Here is an 8711-nt window from a genome sequence, read left to right as displayed (position 1 = left end):
AGCACGAAAGCGTGGTTGACGTTATATTGAGCTCATCAGGAAAAAGCGGGAAATTGCGGTCGGGTGCCCTGTTGACGCGCACTCATTGCCGCGGAAGCAATTATATTTATGTAACTACTCGTCACATCTTTTTGTAAAGTCTATGAAACGCGCGGACGCTAACCTCCGGGAACAGTGGAAAATATCTGAAGTTGAGAATGAGTTGTTTGAAACTGTTTTCATTGCGTATGGTGAAGGCTTGAAGCAATGCACGCATCTCCGCGCGAAGGTTCATACTGCCGTTCAGCGATCCCTGTAGATAGAGACAAGGCTAACGCATGAGTGACCACAGCTGTCTCCGAAACATCTAGTGGTATATATATATATATATATATATATATATATACATATATATATATGTATATATATATATATATATATATATACATATATATATATGTATATATATATATATATATGTATATAAGCGTGCTGCATTTATCGGGCAAGCTACATGAGATCTCTGTATTTGAGCAATTTTCTGAAGTGAATGAGACATTACACATTCATATTTGTAAATTTCTTACTGTATTTTGGTTCAGGCAGTTATTTAACTTGTACAGGAAGAATGGGTGTATTTGTAACTTTATTTCATGCTATGTGGAGGTTTGTAATAGATTTTCTATATTACGCCTTTTATGCAAAAACTTGTGCAATAAGGTTAGTTCACCTGGCATTGCTTTGCCAGGTGTTTGCGCAAGGTGAGCCTTCTTGTACGCTACCTCAGAAGCAAAAATAAGCCAACAGCATTGCGGTCGTATGGCCGTCTCTACTCGTTCTGTTGTTTACTTTACGTCTTCCCGGTGGGGATTTGTCCATAATAAAGTGCTAGGGGAGGCTAACAAATTGTCGAATAAAGCGGTGTACATATGGCTAGCAAACACCAGCGACCATGAGTAAAAACTGCTCGTAGTGTGAAGCGGTCACTGCGCTTAAGTATTTCAGCTGACTGCGCGTGTAATTTACTCTTTTACATGCGAACACTCTAAGGCAAAAGGGTGTTAAAAGGGTGTGTGGTTCGTCCTTTTGGGGACTAATGGGCTGCCACAACCATTAATCCCTTTAAGGACTAACGGCACCGGGTCTAACAGTTAGTCCCCACAATGGACTAACATTTAGTCCTCACATTTACACCTTACCGGGCAACTGTTAGTCCTCACAGATCACCTCAATGGACTAACATTTGGTCCCCACATTTACACCTTACCGGGCAACCGTTAGTCCTCGCAGTTAGCACGTCGCCGGACCAACCGGTCGGTCCACTCAAACGCTCCATTCGGATGAACTTTTATCCCGGGGATGATTTTCTACAGTTACTCTCCGCAAGACTTAATACTTTTTTCGCGTGTTTCTTTCCGCGGTGAGCAACAATGCCGCGGAAACAACACGCAAAAGAATATTTAGTCATGCGTGTGTCACTGCTTTCGCATTCAATGCGACAACGAAAGACAAAAGTAAAACAATGAAACGTTTTATTTTTTCCATACATATGAAGTTTCTGCTTTCTTTCATTGAATTCACTACAATATGTCCAATACAGGTTCAGCCGCGTTGTGATATCTCGTACAGTCCTTTCTGTGAAGCTGCTCCAACGGAAGGGATAGATGGCAGGCGTTGTACGCCGCCAGGGCACACAGCATTGTGCTCGTTGTGGGCAACGGCTGCATCCTGCAAAGCACAAAAATATTGCAAATATTTAGTCACGTGACAGCGAGGGTGAAGACGCACGCACTATGCAAATACGTGCAAGGTGAACTAAAACACGTCTAAAACATGGCACGCAAATAATTTCACCCCTGCGAAGCACAAAAATATTGCAAATATTCTGCGACACGTCACAGAAGGGATGAAGACGCACGTATATGGCAAATACGTGCAAGGTGAAATCAGAATCAGAAATCGTTTTATTTAGTTCATCGAATCAATTACAAAATTTGTGTGTACAGAAGGAGGTCCCATAGTCAGAGACTGAATCGGCACCTCCTACAGTAGTGAATACAGAAAAATTAATTGATGCAGCAAAACAGTGGTACAGAAAACAGGTAATAAAATACATCGCAGGTAAAAAAGAAAAAAGGAGTTCTACTTAAGAAAATCATTAGCAGAAAGCAGCAACAAAAAACTGAAATTAGACAACATAAAAAATAGAGGTAATTCAACTCTCCTAAACAGTTTTCAGATAATTACCATGGTGAAAGATAGTAAAAAATAAAGTACGAAAAAGAAAGCTAAACAGACACATCTGATATCAGCGATGTAGGATGATGATGCGATGCTGCGTTAACATTAGGTTGTGAGAAGGCATGAAAGGGAGCGGGAGTAATAGAAGTGACCAAAACTATCCAGATTAAGGAATGGATGAGAGGAAAGTTTTCATATCTTTTTTTGAATATGCCGATTGATTCCGAGGTTTTTATTCCTGAAGGTATAGTATTCCAGAGATAGATTCCAGTGAAGTGGGCTGTTTGTTTGCCATAGTTAGTATTAACTATAGGTAAGATAAAATTGTGATTTTGTGCAAACCTTGTCAAATTGGTATTCTCTAGACTTGATGGAGGGATTATAAACAAAGGAAGCTGATTTTTCATTTGCTTGAAAACTAGTATTCCTAGATTATATTTGAAAGTGTTCTCGATTGTTAGGATGTTGTTGGCATGCAGGAGTGCTTTAGCATCACTGCGATAATGACTGTGGGTAAGTATTCTAATAGAGTGATTTTGCATAGTTTGAAGGGAGACGAGATGACTGCTGTAGGTATTACCCCAAGATGTGATACAGTAATTAATATGAGAATGAATAAAAGCGTAGTACAATGAAAGTAATGTGGGTTTGGAAAATATATTGCGGGATTTAATTATAACACGTATGCCGTAAGCCATTTTTTTTTCGCAGGTATGCAACATGTGAATGAAATTTCAAATGACGGTCCAGTTTAATTCCCAAGAAGGTCACCTCATCGTCTGCTTCAATTGCGAATTGATTTAGAAATATTGGCGGGATATAATTATGTTCACGTTGGTGAGAGTGGAAAACAACGAATTTCGTTTTAGTGGGATTTATTTGTAATTTATTATGGATACACCAAGCAGCCAAGCCTGAAAGGTCATGATTTAGTTTCTGTGTCAGAGATTGGAGGCATTTATCAGTGTTAACAAGTGTTGTGTCGTCTGCATACAGTAAGCATTCTGAACTGGCAAGGCAAGATGGCAAATCATTTATGTAAATACTGAAAAGAGGTGGGCCGAGAATAGGACCTTGCGGTACTCCTGTATTTGTTACTTTAGGTATAGATTTATTACCTAACAGACTGACATCTTGGCTTCTATTGAGTAAGTAGTTTTTTTAATAATAATAGTGCAGGACCAGTTGCGCCTATTGCTTCAAGCTGCATAACAAGAATGTGGTGGTTGATAGTGTCGAATGCTTAAATAAAAACACACGTCTAAAATATGGTATATAAATAATTTCACCGTGATGTCATACATCATCAAAGGACGCATTTCAAGCCCACACAGCGAAACAACACTTCAAGTGCGGCAGCCGCAGCCATCACTGCCGAGCGCCGCCAACCACCGCGCCCCAACGAGCCGGCGAGTTTTTTGCGAGCGGCAGTCAGCCCGTCAGCCGCCGCAGCAGCCAGCGAAACTCGAGCAGACCAGCGCGCGAACGCGAAGCCGACGCCCCGAACGGTGCCAGGCTGCTTGCGAGCGAGCGAAGGGAAGCCGACGATAACGGAGTCCAATTTCCACCAAATTCCTCGAGCGCGCACCAGTATAGCGAGCGAAAGTGCGGTCGACGCCACGAACGGCGGCGAAGTGCTTGCGAGCGAGCGTCGAGGAAGCCAAGGTCATGGCGACCAATAATCCGAATCGCAGCTAAAGTCGGCTAGCTGAAGCACCCGCCAACCCATGCCGGTGCATTTCAAGCGCGCGGCATACAATCGAGCTCGTTGCTACCGCACAGCGTTTTGGACGAGTCGCAAAACAGCGGCGAGGCCTCCTAATAATGCTAACATCGCGAGCTCGCAGCTTATCACCACGGCGAATCGAACATCCGGACAGGCGACGACAACGGCGGCCAATATCCAGGGCGGTCACAAAGCACAGGAGAGCTCACGCCCAAGCCGGCCCTCGCGGTACATTTCGTGCGCGCGATATACAACACGATCGAGTCGTTACCGATAATCGCGATCAGTTTTCGCGCACGCGATAGGTACGGCAGAATAAAAAGCGATCACTTACTTGTGAAAGAATCCAGCGCCGATTTGTGCCCGAGTCAGATTGAAATCATGGATCCGATAGGCCTAACTGTCTTCTCGGCCGCCATTCCCAGCCGGTGGCGACGCAGTGACGCGACTACGCCGGCGATATACAGCGCGGCGTCGCGACGTGTCCAGAGCAGCTCCAGACTTCGTGGGTGTGGCGAAACGTAAAAGCAGCACGACACACGCATCCACGCATACGTGTGTATCAAAGGCAGCGAGCCGTAGTTCCCTAGATCGGCGAACTCCGAGCGCGACACAACCGGCAACACGCCAGCTCGAACACAAGTTCGAAGACTGACCCGAGCAGGGTTGCCGTTGTGTAGATTCGAAAAGGAGCCAGAATTCAAGCTAAAAGTAGCCAAAGTAGCCACGTCTTTTAATCTTATCGCCAAACTTGTAGCCAAATGGCAGAAAAGCGGTATTATGAAAAGAGTTTTTATCATTGAATAATATATAATACCATTTTGTGTCAGCAATAAAATAGCATACGAGCACAGTTATTTTCTCCTCATGCTTGGTCTTCAAGCTGTAAGCAAATTGCAAATAAATGAACATATTATAAGTTCCGTGCACCTGTATACATTCTATATAGAATAGATATAGTAATTGCCAGAGAGAGAGTAAGGTTGGAACATTCCAACCAACCAGTCAGTAGGAATACTAATGGTAGAAGAAGGTCGTGCTTGAAGTCGCAGACTTCAAGCACGACCAGCTTCAAGTAGTGATACCCGCTTGAAGATGACCGGTCCAACTTCATTTTGTAGCAGATCTCTGTGTCTGTCAAGTTCACCCGAAAACACACGCCGTGCATCAGCACTACGAAACTGACTCGCAGCGTCAGCATCGATGGCGGGCAGCGTGAACAGCGTGCTAGCCACGCGTATGCCAACATGCGCGCAATTTCGTCAGTTTTGATCTTAGACAAAAAGGCGTACTTAATTTCATCTTTAATTTTTAAGTTATTTTCCGATTTCTTTATCTTTATTTAAATTAATAAAACCACCGAATTCTTGGCCAATCCTCCATAGTGTGAGACACTGACTAGGCGAACAAGAACTTCATCACTCCGTCTCGGCAGGCGCACCGCGCGTTGCGTTCAGGTGCCTCGATGAGCACCATACTCATGGCGGGGCTAGGACACGCGTATACACCGGCTGACGCGTCAGAAAAGTTTGAAACAAAGGGTAGTTGTCAGGCTTGCTCGGTATTTGCAGATAATGAGAAAAAATGGCGACTGAATGCGCTAACATAGAGGTTCAAAGTAGCCAGAAAGTAGCCATGGCGCCAACCTGAAATTTTTGTCGCCAGACTGGGTCGTAAAGTAGCCAATTTGGCGCAAAGTAGCCACCAACGGCAACCTGGACCCGAGCGAGGAGGACGACGGTTTACCCTTGACAACGGTTTGCACACGAAACGTATCCATGCACACGGCCTGCATCTCCCGCGCCGTTCATCCCTTTGGAGACTAACTGGTTTGCACACGGCACGCATCCCTCTGCGCTTGCTCCTACGACGGTCTAACCGTTCATCAGCGAGCCTATTGGGCTCCGTTACTCCTCGTTCGGGGTAATTTTGCCTTAGAGTGAAGTATCTTATGGCGGAGTTCAATCCGGTGGTGGTGGTGGTGGTGGTGTGCGGCGTGACCACCCTTCCTGCGCATGCGCATACCCTCTCCACTCACCCTCTCCCCCCTATCCCCATTCCCCTCTCCACTTCCATCTCCCTCTCCCCTCTCCACTTCAAGCGCCCTGTGCGGCAACTCAACGCAAGAAACTACAGCGCGTAGCAGACGTCCCTCGCTTTCCGCACGCTTCCCGAGCGCGGAAAGCCCACGGGTCTTAGGGTGCCTGAATGGTTTCCCTCGCCCGCCGGCACCCTAACGGGTCTGGCGCAGCAGCGGCGCGGCGCGGGAGTTCACCGCAAAAGGCCCACACGGGAGCCGGCGCTTTGGACACTCCCCCTATTCTAGGTCACTCTACCTCGGTTGGCTCCTCTGAAATGCGGGCTCGACATGCCGAAATTCTCTCCTGCGCAGCGCCGCGATGAGGGCCAGCGCATGCGCGTCCCCTCCCTCTCTCTCCTCTCCTACGCTGCCTCTCTCTCGCGTGCCTGTCGACGCTCCCCGCAAGCCCTGTGAGAATTAACGGCCAGGCTAGAGGGAAGACACGACGCGCGTATAGTGTTCCTCTTCACGTTCCACGACGCGAGCTCGGTAGCATGCCCAGCCACGGCCGGTCTGGAGGCGCGCGCTCGCTCCTTCCTTTACGGCCTGCGCACGGGGGGCTGTTGCTACCTATGGCCGCAATTTCGTCGGGGCGCTCCGAGCCAACTGCTCCCTAACTCACTCCCGGCCGTTGCGGAGGCTAGCGCGCGGAGGGAGTGCTCGGCTTCCGACTTGCCGTGCGCTTTTGAAGTAACTCTACATGGTATTCATGGTACCAAGCGATAGAAACATGGTAGCAAGTATATATGATGACCTCTGGTAATTCCGCTTTACAGAAGTGGGGCGCAGGCCGCGCATACGCCCGCTTCTGTTGCTCGGCAAAGCATCGACGCGGTTATAACACAGCCCTTGTTTTTTTTTAGGTTCTCTGTAACTTCGAAAATAATTAAGAGGATGAACATGCATGTGGTTGAGGAAACGGTTAATCATGGTTTAGAAATGTTTATTTCAAATGTATGTGCCGGCCGTCGCTGTACTGAAAATAACAAAATTGCACATTTTTTGTTAGAGGCACTATAAATTCGTGCTTTAATATTGAAACAAATACTTCAAAAAAAGTGAAAGTCGCTGCATAATGGGACGGCACGCTGCAGACGAGAGGAAACAAAAACCTTCAGAGAATCCTTTCAATGGGAAACAGAATGTTTTCCATGGTACTACAACAATATGCGCATGGAGAACTGAAAAAAATCACTGCTGGTAAAACACGTAGTGACGACCACAGTTTAAGGAGTGAAGTCTGTCACAGCCTGATATGCTTCCGCGAGGGCTTGTGAATAAAACCGAAGGCCTGTCATTCGACCTTTAACCTTTTTTGTGTAGTTAATAAGGAGAATCCGGAGAAACTTCTCAGAAAAAAATATGAGCCAGCACTCTCGCGTGACTCTGTCCACACCTTCCGGACAGTCCAGAGGTGGCGAATCTTCATGGTATGCTCAACAGTCATTGCAGAGAGTCTCGAGGATTTCGTTCGAGGAAGATATTGACTGCTTTCCTCGAAGAACGTCACAATTGTGTCCAGCATTGACAGTAACTCCGGCTCTGGTAGTGTGATCATAGGCTTCTTGCTGACGGAGAAGATGATGCAAAGGACTGCTCGTTTTGTTTGTCGTCACTAGCATGGCGCATGTTTCGCAACCGACATCAGTGACGAGTGGGCAATGTAACCACCTACATACCCAAGCCTGAATAGGCAACAGAGTTCGGTGGTTCGCGAGGAGGTTCTCGCAGAGCTTCAAGTTCCTCAATAACATCTTCCGGAATAGCACCGCCGCTCTTCAATGTTTTCGTCGCGAATGCCCATGTCTTTTGAAGGTAGTGCCTTTTCCTTGACAATGGGGTCAAAGCAGCTGTGACGCCCCTCTGTGACGTTGTAAATATCGTGGCCCCCAAAATGCACTGCTGTGGCAGCTGGGGTTCTCTAACGTGCACCTAAATCTAAGCACACTGGCCTCAGGCATTTTCGCCTCCATCGAATATGAGGTGGTCGGTCTAAAAAATGTTGTTGCTAGTAGCGCTGCGTGTGCGTCTTCTATTGCCGAGTGCCGGAAAGGCAGACTGTCCCCACACGCACCTGTACTTCCTTCACCACTTGCTACAACCGAAAGAAGTAATTAGCACGAGAAATTGGCCGGGCACAGCTGGTTACAACACGAAGCGCATGCGGCGAAACGCGCTTTGGGCGGTTGGCTCGCAACGCCCTCACGCGGAGCGCGCCGTCGTGACTATATAGAAAAAGTTTCATTGTACTCCCGGCGGCTGCTCAGGCCGTAAGGGAAGGAGCGAGCGCGATGCCTCTAGACCGGCCGTGGCCCAGCGAACGCCAACGGAACGCGATCGTGCAAGTGCTCCGGCTTCGCATCGCTTATGGTCCCCTTTAGCGGGAGATGTTGTAACTTTTTGTTTTTCTTTTTTTCCAGCCTGGTGGCCCACATGTCCCACCCCGTTATCAAGGGAATTAACGCTCATAGTACCATCTATCCATCCAAGAACAATGTGAGAGGAAAGTGAGCCTTCGTAATGTAGCCTTCATGTAGCCTTCGTAATGTGTCTCGCGGTAGCGCAGTGGGCTAAACGCCCGCCAGCCATCGTCGCGGACCGAGAGGTCGTGGGTTCGACTCCTGTTAACGGAATTTTTAGGAGCTTGCTCGCCAAGCTTCTTATGCTTGCTACTTGTGCACACAG

This window comes from Rhipicephalus sanguineus, chromosome 7, assembly GCF_013339695.2.
Source record: "Rhipicephalus sanguineus isolate Rsan-2018 chromosome 7, BIME_Rsan_1.4, whole genome shotgun sequence".
In the NCBI taxonomy this organism is placed as follows: domain Eukaryota; kingdom Metazoa; phylum Arthropoda; class Arachnida; order Ixodida; family Ixodidae; genus Rhipicephalus; species Rhipicephalus sanguineus.
This window is presented reverse-complemented; position numbering follows the sequence as displayed.